Source organism: Oryctolagus cuniculus, chromosome 1 (assembly GCF_964237555.1).
Source record: "Oryctolagus cuniculus chromosome 1, mOryCun1.1, whole genome shotgun sequence".
In the NCBI taxonomy this organism is placed as follows: domain Eukaryota; kingdom Metazoa; phylum Chordata; class Mammalia; order Lagomorpha; family Leporidae; genus Oryctolagus; species Oryctolagus cuniculus.
The window spans coordinates 8,527,463-8,545,605 of NC_091432.1; the positions used below are offsets into that span (position 1 = coordinate 8,527,463).

An 18,143-nucleotide genomic window follows, 5' to 3' on the forward strand; every position below is an offset into this window, starting at 1 on the left:
CTGGCCACACCTGGGTGCCCACCAGCCAATCAGGTTAATTAACCACTCCCCTTTGGAAGTGGGTTAAAAGTTGGGACATGGTGTGGCCAGAGCTGCTCTTCTTCCCTGGCCTCTTGCTAGGAGGGGGCTTGCTGTAGCCCCGCGCCTCCAGGGCGCATGGCCTTCAGGCCATGTGCTCTAGGCTTCCTGGCCCACATACAGGCCTAGAGGCCTACAGGCCTAGAGGCTCTACCACATGGCTGGTTCCTGGTGCTCGGTATGAACCCTTATTCATCTCTCTCTCTCTAAAATAAAGCTCTCACTCTCCTATGCATCTTTCTCACTAAATAAAAGCTTAAAACGTACCATGCTGCCTCGTTTATCTGTGCCGGTATTTAGAATTCTTCTCTAACCATTAGGCAAGAACCCTCTTGGGCTTATTAATATTGGGGATTTAGTAATAAGCCCATGGTGAAATCATAAGGCACCCCAAATTCCGGTAGCACATGTGGCACCCCAGATAGCATTTCTAGGGAACTTTAAGAGGCCACATTTTAGTGCAAAATTTAGGGGGTCTTCTCCGATTTCAGTGTGACCTCATTGTTAGGAAACTGACACAGTTTTATCTATGGCACAATCTACATCCTGATATACATCCTATGCCCCCGTTCCTGCTGCCATTGCTGAAAGCCAGGTGGCCACATGGCCCAACTACCTGTGCCAAGCTCCACCCCCATCCTAATGGGATTTGCTGCTCCTGCTTCCCTGCCTGGCCTCCGGCAAAGTTTTAAAAAGGCCTGTTCCTGAACACGTGGTTCTCTTGGCTCGTCGCCTCTACTCTCCTCTCCTTATCTCTCTTCTCTCCTCGCTAGTTCCTCTCTCTCTCCCCTTCTCTCTTATACTCTCCTTCTCTTTTGCCCTCTTTACCCCTTCCCTCCAGTCTGCTGGGTTTCCCCCAATAAATCCTTTCCCTTACTCCAGTGTTTGGTGTGTTTTGTGACAGCCTAACAGAAATACATAACACTCATGCCCCTACCTGGCCACACCTGGGTGCCCACCAGCCAATCAGGGTAATTAACCACTCCCCTTTGGAAGTGGGTTAAAAGCCTGGGACACAGTGTGTCCGGCCCTTCTCTTCTTCTCTGGCCTCTTGCCAGGAGGGGGGCTTGCTGTAGCCCTGTGCCTCCTCTAGGCTTCCTGGCCTAGATGCTCTTCCATGTGGCTGGTTCCTGGTGCTCGGTATAAACTCAGATATTTCTCTCTCTCTTAAATAAAGCTCTCACTCTCCTATGCATCTTTCTCACTAAATAAAAGCTAAAAATATACCATGCTGCCTCGTTTATCTGTGCTGGTATTTAGAATTCCTCTCTAACCATTAGGCAAGAACCCTCTCGGGCTTATTAATATTGGAGATTTAGTAATAAGCATGTGGTGACATCATATGGTGTAAGACCTGAGCCTGGATCAAGGTGTAACTATTTTAAATTAGGCCTCCATCTTGTAACTTGGGCCTGACCAGGCCCTGAACCCTAAGCCAGAAGCTCCTAAAAGTAAATAAATGAACTCCCCTTGAGATAAACTCTCCTAGCAACAGCCAATTAACAGATAACAGAGAAGTACCTAGAGTTCCTGGTGTCTTCTCAGGGCAGATAAGGTCATTAATAGCTTCCTGAGACCCTGCAGTTCGGCACATACACCCCAGCAGCTCAGACCCTATGCTTCGGCCAATCAATTCAAAAGGCATCAACCCCAAAGCCATCCAACCACCTTTAATAGGTCCGTTCCCACCACTGGATGCACTAATCAATTCTAAGAGATGTCCTTTGAATTTCCAGCGGGATGAGATGATTTGCTAAGTGGTACCATGATGTATAGAATGTCTCTGAAAACCCTATAAAAACCCTGTTAACTGAAGGGTCGGGCCTCTCAACTCAGACCCGCTGCATTGGTGTTGATTGAGAGTCCAGGCCCAGACCTGCAATAAAACTCTCGTGTGCTTTACAGCAGTATCGGCTCCTTGGTGGTCTTTGGGGACAACTGAACTGGCATAACACCTTGTCCTCGTGGAAATTCTTCTTCCACGTGAGACAAAGAACAGAGATAATATTTCTCTGCCACCATGTCACCTGTAACACTCTCAAGTACAAAAAAATGGGGGGCATTTTTCTTCAGCCTTCATGAGTCTAGTTCTTTCCTGTACTTTAATAAACAGTCTAAGAGCCTTGGAATGAGCTACCCCCAAGTGTGGAAGAGAAAGAGAAGATGAGAGGATGAATCAGAGCAACCCCTTCTCCCATCCCCTTGCCTATTGATCAAGTGTTCCCAGGCATATTTAAGGTGGATCCAGTGTAGTCCTGAAGTCCCCTGGAAAGATGTCCAAACACCTACTCCTGGAATTTCAACTATGCTATACCTGTGTATAGAGTCTACACCCTTGTATCTCTCTTTTCCCCAGGGGTCACTGAGTTCTCTATGCTTCTAGAATGATGAAGGCCCATTCAAGATCCTAAAAACAGAGGAAAAAACCTTTTAAACTAGCCAAGTCATTTCTCCAAAACCTGAGAAGACTGCAATCAAGGGAGAGTTCAGAGTTCATTCATGCAGTGCCATTTTGGGGGTGGACCATCCTCCACTACTTCCCAAGTTACATTAGCTAGGAACTAGATCAGAAGTAGAGCAGCCAGTATTTGAACTGGTGCCCATATGGGATGCCGGTGCCACAGGTGACAGCTTTACCCACTACACTGAAGTAGGCAGGCATATAGGTTAAAATTGATTAGGTTTGTGAGCTGGAAGACCATGCCTTCGCCACGCCCCTGTGTGACCTCATCCCCCTACCTGGCCACACCTGGGCACCAACCAGCCAATCAGGGTAATTAACCACTTCCCTTTGGAAGTGGGCTAAAAGCCTGGGACACAGTGTGTCCGCCCCTTTCTTCTTCCCTGGCCTCTTGCTAGGAGGAGAGCTTGCTGTAGCCCTGCGCCTCCAGGGTGCATGGCCTTCAGGCCATGTGCTCTAGACTTCCTAGCCTAGATGCTCTTCCACATGACTGGTTCCTGGTGCTTGGTATGAACCCCTATTCACCTCTCTCTCTCAAATAAAGCTCTCACTCTCCTATGCATCTTTCTCACTAAATAAAAGCTAAAAATGTACCACGCTGCCTCGTTTATCTGTGCCAGTATTTAGAATTTTCCAAATATTAGGCAAGAACACCCTCAGGCTTATTAATATTGAGAATTTAGTAATAAGCCCATGGTGAAATCATATGGCACCCCAAATTCCAGTAGCACATGTGGCACCGCAGATAGCACTTCTGGGGATCTTAAGGGGCCACATCGGTGTGCAAATTTTAGGGGGTCATGTCCAATTTCAACACCACAGTACCAGTCCCAAGTAGATCATTTTTTAAATTAGGGAGTCAATATATGACAAGAATGGGAAATTCAACAAATAGAGATTTTAATGAAAGAATCAAACAAATATTAGATATGCAAACCCAAATAGTCCAATAAAAATACAGTTGAAGACCTCAACAATAGGCTAGTTCAAACAGAAGATTGAAAAAAAAAAAAAAACTCTGAACCTAAACTCAGGTCTTTCATAACACCTTAGACAAGTAAAAGAAAATAAATAAATAGAAATGAAGACAGCCTCCATGATCTTTGGAATATCACTAAGCAAACCAATATTTGAGTTTTGGAAAAGAGGAGAGACTTAGAAAATCTACTCAGTGAAATAATAATTGAAAAATTCTAAAATTTGAAGAAAGATAAAGACATAAAAGTATAAGAAGCCACAAGACCCCAAACAGACATGATCAGACACATTATAGTCAAACTCTCAAAATACAGCACAAAGAGAGAATTCTACAATCTATAAAAGAAAAATGCCAGCTCAATTTTAAGAGAACTTCATTATATTGACAAGAGATATTTTTCAACAGAAACCTTACATCAAAAAAATGGAAAGATATCAGAAAAATAGCTGAACAATGCATCTCGGGGACCTGGAAACACAAGAACAAGCCCAATATTCATAGAAGGAAATAAATAATAAAACAGCAGAAATAAATAAAATAAAAAACAACTAATGTGTGGTAGAATGAGAAGGCCATGCCAAGATGGCCACTGGCAAGTGAGCGTCAGTTACTCAGGAATGGCTTCAAAACCCACCTGGCAACGGAGCCTGCCCTGCAACAGGTTGTGATTGGATGGCTTTGGAAACCAGATGGCAAAAGAGCCTGCCTTGCAACAGGCTGTGATTGGTTAGGGCATAAACCGCTCCTTGACTGGATTGGCTGCCTTGGCTATTTAAGCTGCTGTACCAACTGAAATAAATGAGTCTGCGGGCTGCTCACCTGTGGCCTGCTTTCACCCGACTCCTGGGGTCTGTGTGGTGACTCCGTGCCTCTTGCCCCCACCATGCTTCTCTCAGAACGAATCCACCTCAACACTAATGAAATGGAGAATTGGCTCTGTGATAAGAAAAATAAAATCAATAATTTTTAGATAGGCTAATAAAATCGAATATTCAAATCAATAAAATCAGAGGTGAAAGGGAAGATAAAAACTTATGCTGCAGAAATACAAAGAATCATTAGGCACCATTATGAACAACTAGATGTTAATAAACTGGAAAGCCTAGAAGAAATGGATAAACTTCTGGATACATATTATAACTTACCAAAATTGAATCACAGAGACATAGTAACCTTAACAGGTCAATAATGAGTAATAAGATAGAATCATCGGCTGGCGCCACGGCTCACTGGGCTAATCCTCTGCCTTGCGGCGCCGGCACACCGGGTTCTAGTCCCGGTCGGGGCACCGGATTCTGTCCCGGTTGCCCCTCTTCCAGGCCAGCTCTCTGCTGTGGCCTGGGAGTGCAGTGGAGGATGGCCCAAGTGCTTGGGCCCCACACCCCATGGGAGACCAGGAGAAGCACCTGGCTCCTGCCATCGGATCAGCGTGGCGGCCATTGGAGGGTGAACTAACGGCAAAGGAAGACCTTTCTCTCTGTCTCTGTCTCTCACTGTCCACTCTGCCTGTAAAAAAAAAAAAATCATCAATAAAATGTTTCTCAGCAAGGAAAGCCCAGGACCAGATAACTTCATTGATTAATCCTATCAAACTCAAGGAAGAACTAATATCAATCTTCTCAAACTACTCCAAAAAAAAAAGCTCAGAACTCCCATGTCGGATCTCTGTCCTTAATGTGTAGTTCAATGTGAATTAATGATATTACTAGTACTCAAACAGTATTTGGCACTTTGTGTGCTATGTGGGGGCAAACTGATGAAATCTTTACTTAATATATACTAAATTGATCTTCTGTATATAAAGATAATTGAAAATGAATCTTGATGTGAATGGAATGGGAGAGGGAGCGGGAGATGGGAGGGTTGCAGGTGGGAGGGAAGTTATGGGAGGGGAAGCCATTGTAATCCACAAACTGTACTTTGGAAATTTACATCTACTAAATAAAAGTTAAAAAAAAAAAAAAAAGAAAAGAAAAGAAAAAAAAAAAAAAGCTCAGAACTCATTCTATGAGGTCTTGGTCTCCAAACCAGAGCAGACATGGATACAACAAAAGAAAAAATAAAACTTTTGACAAAATTCCTGATGCATATAGTTGCTAAAATACTTAACAAAATACTAGCACAAGGAATCCAAGAGCCTATCACCTTGATAAAGTGGAATTTATTCTAGGTATGCAGAGATGGTTCAATATACACAAATCAACAAACATAATGACTCACATGAACAGACTGAAGGGTAAAATCAAATGATCATATCAACAGATGCAAAAAAGCATTCAATAAAATATGTAAAAAGCTTGAACAAATTAGACATCGAGGAAATACACTCCAACACAATAAACACCAAGGACTGTAGTATTTTGCCTTTGAGTAACCGTCCCCAGCTCCAGTGCTGCAGGCACATTGTTCCAGGGCCTTTGTGTTGCCCTGATAGCTGCCACCTACTGTCGAATATCCTCAGTAAGTGAGGGGATGCAGGAATCTTTCTCTCTGAGCTCTACTAAAGGACGAGAAGCTCACTACGACCCAGGACCTCCCTGTGAACAATGGAAACTCTCACATTATCCACTGCTGGTGCAAGGCCAGCAAAGCGAATGTCTTCTGGGATGCAATCCTGTTCACCAGAGACTATTTGTAGAAATGCCAGATGTATGAGCAGTTGATGGCAGCAAGGAAGGACTGCTAGCACGGCTTGACTTTGCTGCAGAGAAGGTGAAAATAAACCATGTCTTCCTCTGCTTCAGGGAGGACCAGGAAGAAAGAACTGTACTCCTGAAGACCTTCAGCTTCTTGGGCTTTGAGACTGTACATTCAGGTCACCCCTTGTCTCTTCTTGGCCAGACTGGCTGTTCATGGTTTACACCAGGACCAGAATTTGTCCAGTGAGGACTAATGGTCATAAAAGACGCTTTGCCCAAAAACCACGGTTGGGGAAGAGAGGAAGTTAGACAGCCCTGGGACAGAAGAGAAGGCTGCTTACTGTCAAGAAAGATGCCGAGGGTTCTCAGGGTTAGGGTTGCCTATTGTGTTCTTAGAGTTGACTTGTTAACATTGCTTTCCATAAAGAACAGTATAAATATATTATTCACATGTAATCACCAATAGAAAATGAAGATGTGTATGAACTGGCATGAGAAGCTTTTTAAATCATGCTGAATGGTGTGCAGTATCTAGCCTAGGGAAGCGCATCGCCTAGACAGGGAGGTGCTGTCTGGGCCCAGGGGGAAGGTTGTAGTGCTGGTGGGTAGCACTGTCAGGCTCAGGTTTCCCTGCTGTTGGACTTTCGTTTTCTGGATTTTAAGACCTATATATAGGCCAGCGCCATGGCTCAATAGGCTAATCCTCTGCCTGTGGCACCGGCACACTGGGTTCTAGTCCCAGTCGGGGCTCCAGATTCTGTCCCGGTTGCTCCTCTTCCAGTCCAGCTCTCTGCTGTGGCCAGGGAGTGCAGTGGAGGATGGCCCAAGTGCTTGGGCCCTGCACCCCATGGGAGACCAGGAGAAGCACCTGGCTCCTGGCTTTGGATCAGCGCGGTGCGCCCGCCGCAGCGTGCCGGCAGCAGTGGCCACTTGGGGGTGAACCAACGGTAAAGGAAGACCTTTCTCTCTCTCTCTCTCACTGTCCACTCTGCCTGTCAAAAAAAAAAAAAAAAGACCTATGTATTTTCTTTCTTCACTTCTTTTAACTGCCAAGGCATCCTGAGGACAGGTTTTTCCTTCCCTGGGCAATAACCTTGAGTTGTTTTCTGTTTTCTGGCACCCTGCCTGGGCTTCTCTGTGTGCATTTGTGTCTGGCCTGGAGTAAGTGGGTCTGATCTCTCCTTCTTTATACCTTAGTGTTATTCTGGCACATAGTTAAACTGATTTAATCCATTTAATGTTATCAGTGAATTTCAAATAGGGGCATGAAGTTCAAGGCCACCATTAGAGTTTTTTGGGAGTGCCTGAGGCTTAAAAAACACAAGCAAACTCTAATTCTTAAATCATCACCAGGAGTTCTTGCTCCTTTGGCCCAGGCCCCAAGGTCTCCTTCCCAAGATCAGAGAGAGCAGAGAGGAGGAAGAATAGCAACTGAGAGCCTGAGAAATGCTATTAGGGACTGGATACCTTGGGCTGGCTGAACCAGCACCCATATGGGATGCTGGCATTGCAGGCAGCAGCAGCATCCACTACACCACAGCACGAGCCCCTCATCCTAGTTTAAAACTCATTTGGTGGGGCCAGCACCTGTGGCGCAGTAGGTTAATCCTTTGCCTACAGTGCTGTCATCCCATATGGGCACCAGTTCTAGTCCCGTCTCCTGGCTTCAGATCAGCGCAGCTCCAGCTGTTGCAGCCAACTGGGGAGTGAACCAACAGAAGGAAGACCTTTCTCTCTGTCTCTTCCTCTCACTGTCTGTAACTCTACCTCTCAAATAAATAAAATATTTTTTTAAAAAACTCATTTGGTGACATCCTAGGAGGCAGAAGTACTGACTCAAGTACATAGTACCCTGCAACCCTCATAGGAGTCCTGTATTGAGTTCTGGGCTCTTGACTTCAGCCTATTCCAATCCTGGTTGTTACAGACATTTAAAGAAAGAACCAGTAAATGAAAGATATCTCCCTCTATCCCTCCTTCCCTCTGTGTGTTTGTATGTGTGCATGTATGTGTCTTTGACCTTCAAATAAAATAAAAATAAGGAAATGAAAAATTATTTTAAAAGTTAGAAGAGAGGATTTGCATATACTCACAATAAAAAAATTTAAGGTGATAGATATGCTAATTACCTTTAATTGATCATTACCCAGAGTATACATGAATCAAAACATCACATTGTACCTCATAAGCATGTAAAGATGTCACGCATCAGAACCATTGTTGTGGCGCAGCGGGTTAAACCACTGATTGCAACTATAGCATCCTGTATCAGAGTACTAGTTTGAGTTTTGGCTGCTCCACTTTTGATCCAGCTTCCTGCGAATGCACCTGAGAAAGCAACAAGAGATAGCCCAAGTGCTTGGGACCCTGCCACTCATGTGGGAGACGAGAGTAGAGTTCCTGGCTCCTAGCTTTGGGCTGGCCCAGACCTAGCTGGTACAGTCATTTAGGGAGTGAATAAGTGGATGGAAGATCTCTCTCTCTCCCTCTCTTTCTCTCTCTCTCTCTCTCTCTCTGATTTCTAAATAAATAAGGAAATCTTTAGGGAAAAAAATCATGTGTCAAACAAAAACTATCAAAACTTTAGATTACAGAAAGGAACTTTCTCTAAGAACCTCTTACAAGCAGCATTTTAAACTGTGGCCCTGGCTACGCAAGATGATTCCATAAGCACAGTGCTTCTTAACCCTGGTCTTACATTGAAAGGAGCTGGGAAACATTTTTGAATGCTGGTTCCTGGTTCCCTCCCCAAGAGAATCCAACTGAGTTGGGTTGAGCAGTGGCCTGAGCATCAGAAACTTTTTTATATCTCCCAGGGTAATTGTAATATGCAGCCAAGGTGGAGAACAAGTGGCCTAGAATAACATTCTTCACACATAATCGGATTTATTTAAGCCACTGTCTGTCTTTACCATAAGGTGTCAAGTGCTGTAATGACAGAGTTCATGGACAAACGTTTACTCCAGAAGCCCTGGCAGCAGGGTGAGTACTAGCTGCACAACATTCAACTATTATGGTCTGGATATTAGTTTAGATGTTGACTATCCCCCAAAAGCCATGTGTCAAAGGCTTGGGCCCAGGGTGGCATTACTTGGGAGGTTGTGGAACCCCTGGGAGGTCCTTAGGTCATTAGGAGCATCCCCTGGAAGGCAATCCTCACTAGAGGGTTGTTGCAAACGCCTCAGCTTGGGTCTGTCCTCTCTGCTTCCTCCTCCCCAGTCAGGGTCATTGTTGCGGATGGGGACCAGCAGTGACAGCCAGGGATGGCTACTGGTCAGCGAAGTCTCCTTGTAGCTGATGTAATCTCTCTGTCCCAATGGACATAAGAAAGAAAAGCATCTGAGGGCTGGGAAACTCTCCATGCCTTCAGCTCTGTCCAAGAACTCATCAAAAGCCATCAAGGCTGAACAGATGGTCCCTAATTGCAGACAGAATTACTTTATGGAGATATTTTTTAAAAGATTAATATGCTGTACTCACTATGGAAGTGTTGATGCTAATTCACTTTCTCTTCAATGGTCTCTATTACACCACTTCTGCAGAACATTTTAGCAGGCCCCTGCAAGATCAGGAAAGATCAGGAAACTACTTTTTCAGTGAAGTCACAGAGATAATTCTTCAGCAAAACTAGTTAGCTGTGCTAACAAATCGACTTGCAGACCTGTTCTGTGAATGTCAGTGCCTGCCAGCAACAGAAATTGATCCCTCCAGACTGCAAACTGCGCTTGTTGAATCAAATCATTTCTAAAAAGAAATTAAGAGTTAAATGTAGGGTTACCATAAACGTGCCTATTTTTGCTTATTTCCTTTTATGATATCATTGATAGCATCAAAATATTAAAATACTTTGGGACAAATTTCACTAAAACAGTAAAAAAAACTGTGCACCAAAAAATTATACAGCGTGCTTGAAAATAAATTGAAGAAAATAAAACTAAATGGAAAGATCATGTTCATTGATTGAAGAACCAGTATCATTAAAACATCCATACAACCCAAAACAATATATAAGTCAAATGCAATCTCTATCAAAATTTCAATGACATTTTTCACAGAAATACAAAAAAAAGTTAATGGAAGACCTCAAATAGTCAAGACAATCTTAAGAAAGAAAAAGGTAGAAACATCCTCTTCTCTGATTTCAAACTATATTACAAAGCTAAAGACATAAAAACTATAAAAACAGATAAGTAGAACAATGACATAGGACAGGGAACACAGAAACAAACCTGACTGTATACAGTAAACTAATTTAGACAAGGTTGCCAAGAAAACACAATTAGGAAACGACAGTCTCTTGAATAATTGGTGCTGGGAAAATTGTATATCCACGTGCAAAAGAATTAAACCAGATACTTATCTTGCCCCCAACATAATACAAATTAAAGGCATAAACATACGACCTGAAATTGTAAAAACCCTGGAAGAGAATATAAGGGGAAGCTTTCTTGATATTTCCTTGGCAATGATTTTTTGGGTATCAAAAGAAAATCTCAGTGTGCCAGTACTGTGGCACAGCCAGTTAAAGCCCCAGCCTGCAGCACCAGCATCCCATGTGGGCACCAGTTCGAGTCCAGGCTGCTTCTCTTCTGATCCAGCTCTCTGCTATGGCCTGGGAAAGCAGTGGAAGATGGCCCGAGTCCTTGGGCCCCTGCATGTGGGAGACTGGAAAGAAGCTCCTGGCTCCTGACTTCGGATCAGCTCAGCTCTGGCCATTGCAGTCATTTAGGGGGTGTGCCAGAAGAATGGAAGACTTCTCTCTCTCTCTCTCTCTCTCTCTCTCTCTCTCTGCCTCTCTCTGTAACTCTGTCTTTCAAATAAATAAAATAAAAATAAATCTTAAAAAAAGAAGCTCAGGCAATTAAAGCAAAAATAAATGTACCTTTGGGCGTGAAGAACTATATCAAACTAAAAAATCTTCTGCACAGCACAGGAACAAGTCAACAGAGTAAAAAGACAACATGCAGAATGGGAGTGTATGTAATTTAGGCTTTTTTGATGTGTGACCATGATCTTTATTTTTTTTCAAATAGGTTAGTCATGAGCTAGTTTTCATGTTCATGCTTAGACTTTGATGTGACTAATTGAAAGGTCAGACAATCTTAACTATTATGAATATTTTCTATGGATCTTTTGACATTATAAAATGACTTGTAATCTTACAACCCTCTAAAATTCAACTACCTTGGATATTTTCATAACATAAGCTATTTGCAAGTAGAATCTTTTTAAAAGTCAAATTCATATGTGTGTATGTGTGTGTATATGTGAGTGTTTGTATGTCAGTGTGTATATATCTGAGTGTGTGTGTACATATGTGAGTGTGTATATGTGTGTAAATGTGAGTGTATGTATATATGTGTGTGTATGTATATATGTGTGTATGTGAATTTATGTATATATGTGTGTGTATGTGTCATTATATGTGAGTGTGTGTATATCTGAATGTGTGTATATATGTGTGTGTATATGTGAGTGTGTATGAGTGTGTATACATGTGTATATGTGAATGTATGTATATATATGTGTATGTGAGTGTGTATATATCTGAGTGTGTGTGTATATATGTGTATGTGCTTATATGTGAGTGTGTATATGTGTGTAAATGTGAGTGTATGTATACATATATGTGTGTATGTGAGTGTATATATGTATGTATATGTGAATTTATGTACATATGCATATGTGTGTATGAGTGTGTTTATGTGTGAGTGTGTGTATATCTGAATGTGTGTATATATGTGTGTGTATATTTGTGAGTGTGTGTATATATGTATGTGTATATGAATGTGTTTGTATGTGAGTGTGTATATGTGTGTATATGTGAATGTATGTATGTGTGTATGTGTGTATGTGAGTGTGTGTATATCTGAATGTGTGTATATATGTGTGTGTATATTTGTGAGTGTGTGTATATATGTGTGTACATATATGTGTATATGAATGTGTATGTGAGTGTGTATATGTGTGTGTATATGTGAATGTATGTATATATGTGTGTGTATGTGAGTGTGTGTATATCTGTGTGTATGTGAATGTTTTTTAATGTGTGTGTATATCTGAGTGTATATATATATGTGTGTGTGTATGCATATGTGATTGTGTGTGTGTGTATATATATGTGTATATATATATATATCAGAATTCAGACAGGTAGTTACAAGGGACAAGGAGGGGGTGGGAATGGGGTGAAGTGGGTCTAAGGAGACAAAATTTCAGTTATGTAGGATGAATAAGTCTAGCGATCCAATAGTTAGCATGAGGACTGTAGTTAATAATATTGTGTTTAATACTGAAAATCTACTAAAAGTATAGGTTTTAGGTGCTCTCGCCACAAAAAAAAAAAAAGGTAACTACGGAAAGTGATGGATGTATTAATTTGCTTGATATGTCCTTTCACTGTGTTTATGAGTCTCAAAGCATCAAGTTGTGCACCTTAAATGTATACTATAAAAACTAAATTTAAGGGGCCAGCACTGTGGCGCAGTGGGTTAACACCCTGGTCTGAAGCGCTGGCATCCCATATGGGCACCAGTTTGAGTCCCAGCAGCTCCACTTCCTATCCAGCTCTCTGCTATAGCCTGGGAAAGTGGTAGAAGATGGCCCAAGTCCTTGGGCCCCTGCACCCACATGGGAGATCCGGAAGAAGCTCCTGGCTCCTGGCTTCAGATCGGCACAGCTCTTGCCATTGCAGCCAATTTGGGAGTGAACCATCAGATGGAAGACCTCCCTCTCTCTGTCTCTCCTCTCTCTGTGTAACTCTGACTTTCAAATAAATCTTTAAAAAAAAGACTAAATTTAAGAAAAAGAGAAAGACAGAAACAAATGTGAAAAACATCAGGCTTTTCCATTCAGGGGGAAGATCAATTAGTTGCCTAGATGGACTTTATTCTAATTTTGAAATCTATAAAAACCACTGAGTTAAAACCAAAGAAGGTACAGTTTTCAGTGTAAATCTCTGATACTTGTTCAGGTTCTAATCAGAGAGACAGAAACTATTCCTATGGGTTGACCAGAGAAGTACTAAGTAAACGGTTATTAATAAGCAATTGGAAAGTTAAAAAGAGGGAAAAAAACAACTTTAAGGAGCTGCTGCCACCTCCCAAGGGCTGAGAATACAAATGGAAAACTCTGTAATAAATGGAAACTGGAAACTTAGGATAAAGACCCCAGGAGACTGTTCCTGGTGAGTGATGATGCCTCTGGGCATGAAGAAGGGTGCTAGGGGCCTAGAACCTGACCTCAGAGAGTGGTGTCACTGACACCTGGTGCCCCGACGTGCTGGTAGCTCTGGAGCACAGAGAGCAGTGGACCATGAAACTGGTTCTGAAAGTGTTGGAAAATCTCCAAACATGAGGTTAAGACACAATGACAGCTATTGTGTAAAAAGATACAACTAGGGAGCCGGCGCTGCGGCTCACTAGGCTAATCCTCCACCTAGCGGCGCCGGCACACCAGGTTCTAGTCCTGGTCAGGGTGCCGGATTCTGTCCTGGTTGCCCCTCTTCCAGGCCAGCTCTCTGCTGTGGCCGGGGAGTGCAGTGGAGGATGGCCCAAGTCCTTGGGCCCTGCACCTCATGGGAGACCAGGAGAAGTACCTGGCTCCTGCCATCAGATCAGCATGGTGCGCCGGCCGCAGTGTGCCAGCCGTGGCGACCATTGGAGGGTAAACCAACGGCAAAGGAAGACCTTTCTCTCTGTCTCTCTCTCTCACTGTCCACTCTGCCTGTCAAAAAAAAAAAAAAAAGATCCAACTAGGGTACCATTCACAGAACCTCAGCGGACAGGGGAAAGCACACAGGAGGCAGACAGAACTCCCTATAGCTCCCTTTTGGCCAGACCTAGCAGGAGCCCAACCAGAAAAATAGAAATATTGTGCTATTCCCAGCCCAGGACCCCAGGTCCAACCCTGAAAAACATTAAAGAAAGTAACTGGCCCACGGAACAACAGAAGGTCTGCTTCATTGCCAATCTTACTGCTGACCCAAATGACTTTAAGTCTTTAGAAACTGGAGAACATGAAGACAAGGCACGCCAAGGAAGGTGTAGTAAGTGAATGACTTGGCTGATGTGACAGCTTAATGCCCCAGGTTGATATAAACTATCTCAGTAAACTATTGAGAGACAAAGCAAAGGGTACAACAAGTTCTTAAGCCTCCCCTCATCAGGAAGAGAGAAACAGTAGTCATGTGGGTTTCACAACTATACGGGGAAGTTCCATGTGCCATGGAAGACTGAAAAGAAAACATTTAGTGCTATCTAGGAAGATGGCACAAGCAAAGTTGTACAAGCAAACTTAGTGTTGAAGGATGAATGTAGCTTCACCTGACAAAAAAAAACATGGGGGAAGAGCATTTTAGGCAAAAAGAATTATAAAGAGGGCCGGCGCCGCGCCTCACTAGGCTAATCCTCCGCCTAGCGGCACCGGCACACCGGGTTCTAGTCCCGGTTGGGGCGCCGGATTCTGTCCCGGTTGCCCCTCTTCCAGGCCAGCCCTCTGCTGTGGCCTGGGAGTGCAGTGGAGGATGGCCCAAGTCATTGGGCCCTGCACCCCATGGGAGACCAGGAGAAGCACCTGGCTCCTGGCTCCTGCCATCGGATCAGCGCGGTGCGCCGGCTGCAGCGCACCAGCCACAGCGGCCATTGGAGGGTGAACCAACGGCAAAAGGAAGACCTTTCTCTCTGTCTCTCTCTCTCACTGTCCACTCTGCCTGTCAAAAAAAAATTAAATTAAAATTTAAAAAAAAAAAGAATTATAAAGAGCACAACAACCTGGTTGTGTATTACCATGTACTTCACAATGACGAACTTTCTTCTTAATCTGATTTTCTCATGATTTTAAGAATTTCTCCATTGAAGACTTCAAAATTTATATGCATATTCTGAGTCAATTTCTAACCTCCAGATGTGTACAACCAAAGACCAATTAAAATGTACACTTTAGGGACCAGCATTGTGGCATAGCAGGTAAAGCCACTGCTGGCAACACTGGCATCCCATATGGGCACCAGTTCGTGTTCTGGCTGCTCCACTTCTAATCCAGCTCCCTGCTAATGACCTCGGAAAAGCAGCTAGAGGTGGCCCAAGTGTTTGGGACTCTGCCACCCATGTGGCTTCTATCTCCTGGCTTTGGCCTGGCCCAGCGCTGGCCATTGTAGCCACCTGGGAAATGAACCAGCGGATGGAAGATCTCTCTCTATCTATCTCTATCTCTGACTTTCAAAATAAATGAATAAATCTTTTTTATGTGTACATTTTAGTATCGACCTAAATTGCTGTTTTAAATTGAATGTCTAATGCCAACCCCAAAACTCCAATACCTACTTCTACTTCTACTCATGCTCGTGTCTATAAGGGAAGCTCCACACAAGTTGCTTAAAGCAAAAACATGTGTGCCATCCTTGAATTTTCACTTTCTCTCACACCTTACACCGCATCTCTCTGGAAATCATGTTAGCTCTGCCTTCAAGGGTCTAAGATCCAACCGTTCCTCCCCACATCCACCGCTCCCATATGTGCGTCTAAGTCACTATATTCTCTCACCACTAGGGCTGTCCAGTTCCCTGTTCTACCTTTGTCCCCAAGATCCACACAAAACCTGGAGGTCCCAAGTGGGCACTTGGCACAGCAGTTGAGACACCGCTTGGGACACCCACGACCCACAGCTGAGTGCCTGGGTGACAGTCCTGGCTCCTCTCCCAGATTCCTGCTGATTCACACCTGGGAAGCAGTAGATAATGGCTCGAGGGATTGTGTCCCTGCCACTTGCCTCAGAGAACTAGACTGAGTTCTTGGCACCCACCTTCACCCCCACTAGCTCTTATGGGCACTTGGGGAGTGAACCAACAGGTGACGTTCTCTCTCTCTCTCTCTCTCTCTCTCTCTCTCTCTGCACTTTCTTCTGTTTCTTTGCATCTCAAGTAGAAATATTTTTAAGGGGCCTGGTGTTGTGGCACAGTGGGTTAAGCCACTGCCTGCAACACCCGCATCCCATATGGTCAACCGGTTTGTGCCCTGGCTGCTCCACTACCAATCTAGCTCCCTGCTAATGGCTTAGGAAAAACAGTGAAAGATGGCCCAAGTGTTTGGGCCCCTGCCACCCACATGGAAGACCCGGATGAAGCTCCTGACTCGTGGCTTTGGCTAGCCTAGCCCCAGCTATTGCAGCCATCTGGGAAGTGAATTAGTGGAAGGAAGAACTCTCTCTCTCTCTCTCTCTCTCTCTCTCAAACAAATAAATAAAACCTTAAATAAAAAAATAGCATTAAACCAAAGTCTTATCTTCAGTATCTCAGCCCCAAGCAACTCTACTATGGTTGAGAAGTTCATGGGTTTCTAATTATAATATATATCTGTATGTAGGCATATATTTTTAAAACCTAGAGATTACTTTCTCTCCTTGCAATACATTAGAAGTGATTCTATGTAGCTTCTGAAGGTTGGTAAGAATTGTCAACTTCTGCTTCATTTCCTGGGAGAGTCACATCCAGCACTGCTGGCTGTCTGGGGTCTGGGGCACTGGGAAGAACCAGGCCAAGGAAGAAGGCCATTTCTAGGTGCTTCTCCGCAGGCCTTGTTGTGGGCTATGAGCTGATTGATTCGCTTTTCTCTCAGTACAGGGCAATACCAAGTACCTTTTCATGTGTTTACTGCCCCCCACCCCACCCCCAAGCCCTGGGTTTTAAGTCGTCTCCCCAGTCACCTGCCCTTTACGGGCATCCTTGTTCTGTTATCTGTCTTTCACGGGCTCAGAATCTGCTCATTGTCTTCGTCTTGTTACCATGCAGTCCAGCAAACCATCCCAACACTGCGAGACATAAAACAAACCTTGTGTCATGACCCCAAGTTCCTTGGGTCACTAACTGGGACGGGGGCAATGCAGATGACTTATCTCTACTCCAGGGTTTCTGGGGCCTCAGAAAGACTTCAAATTTGAGGGTGACTCATTGTTTGGAGGCTGGAATTACCTGCAGATGTCTTTGTTCAAAACCTGCTACTTGAGGGGGCTGGTGCCGTGGCTCACTTGGTTAATCCTCTGCCTGCGGCACTGGCATCCCATATGGGCACCAGTTCTAGTCCCGGTTACCCGTCTTCCAGTTTAGCTCTCTGCTGTGGCCCAGGAGGGCAGTGGAGGATGGCCCAGCTGCTTGGGCCCTGCACCCGCATGGGAGACCAGAAAGAAGCACCTGGCTCCTGGCTTCAGATCAGCGCAGTGCCAGCCGTTGCAGCCATTTGGGGAGTGAACCAACGGAAGGGAGACCTTTCTCTCTGTCTCTCTCTCTCCCTCTCACTGTCTATAACTCTACCTGTCAAATAAATTAAAAAAAAAAACCTGCTACTTGGGATTGGATAGTTCACAGACTAGATGGTAACTATCCGAGGAAACAAAGCAAAAGTTGCATTGACGATTTTTTTTTAAGATTTATTTTATTTATTTGAAAGACAGAGTTAAAGAGAGAGGTAGAGACAGAGAGAGAGAGGTCTTCCATCCACTGGTTCACTCCCCAGATGGCCACAATGGTCAGAGCCATGCCGATCTGAAGGCAGGAGCCAGGAGCTTCTTTCCAGTCTCCCACACGGGTGCAGGGGCCCAAGGACTTGGGCCATCTTCCACTGCTTTCCTAGGCCATAGCAGAGAGTTGGATCAGAAGAGGAGCATCTGGGACTAGAACCAGTGCCCATACGGGATGCTTGCACTTCAGGCCAGGGCTTTAACCCACTGTGCCACAGCATCAGCCCCTCTTTTTTTTTTTTTTTCAAGATTTTTATTTATTTATTTGAGGGGCAAAGCTACAGACAAAGAAGGAGAGACAGAGAGAAAGGTCTTCCATCTGCTCGTTCACTCCTCAAACGGTGACTATGGCCAGAGCTGGGCCAATCCGAAGCCAGGAGCTTCCTCCTGATCTCTCATGTGTGTGCAGGAGCCCAAGCACTTGGGCCATCCTCCACTGCTTTCCCAGGCCATAAGCAAAGAGCTGGATCAGAAG

General features: G+C 44.2%; 1 pseudogene; it reads left to right on the forward strand.

The window, feature by feature from the left end:
• The first annotated feature begins 5,764 nt into the window (after positions 1-5,764).
• On the forward strand, positions 5,765-6,411 carry LOC100338349 (ornithine decarboxylase antizyme 2 pseudogene; annotated as a pseudogene).
• The last annotated feature ends 11,732 nt before the right edge of the window (positions 6,412-18,143 follow it).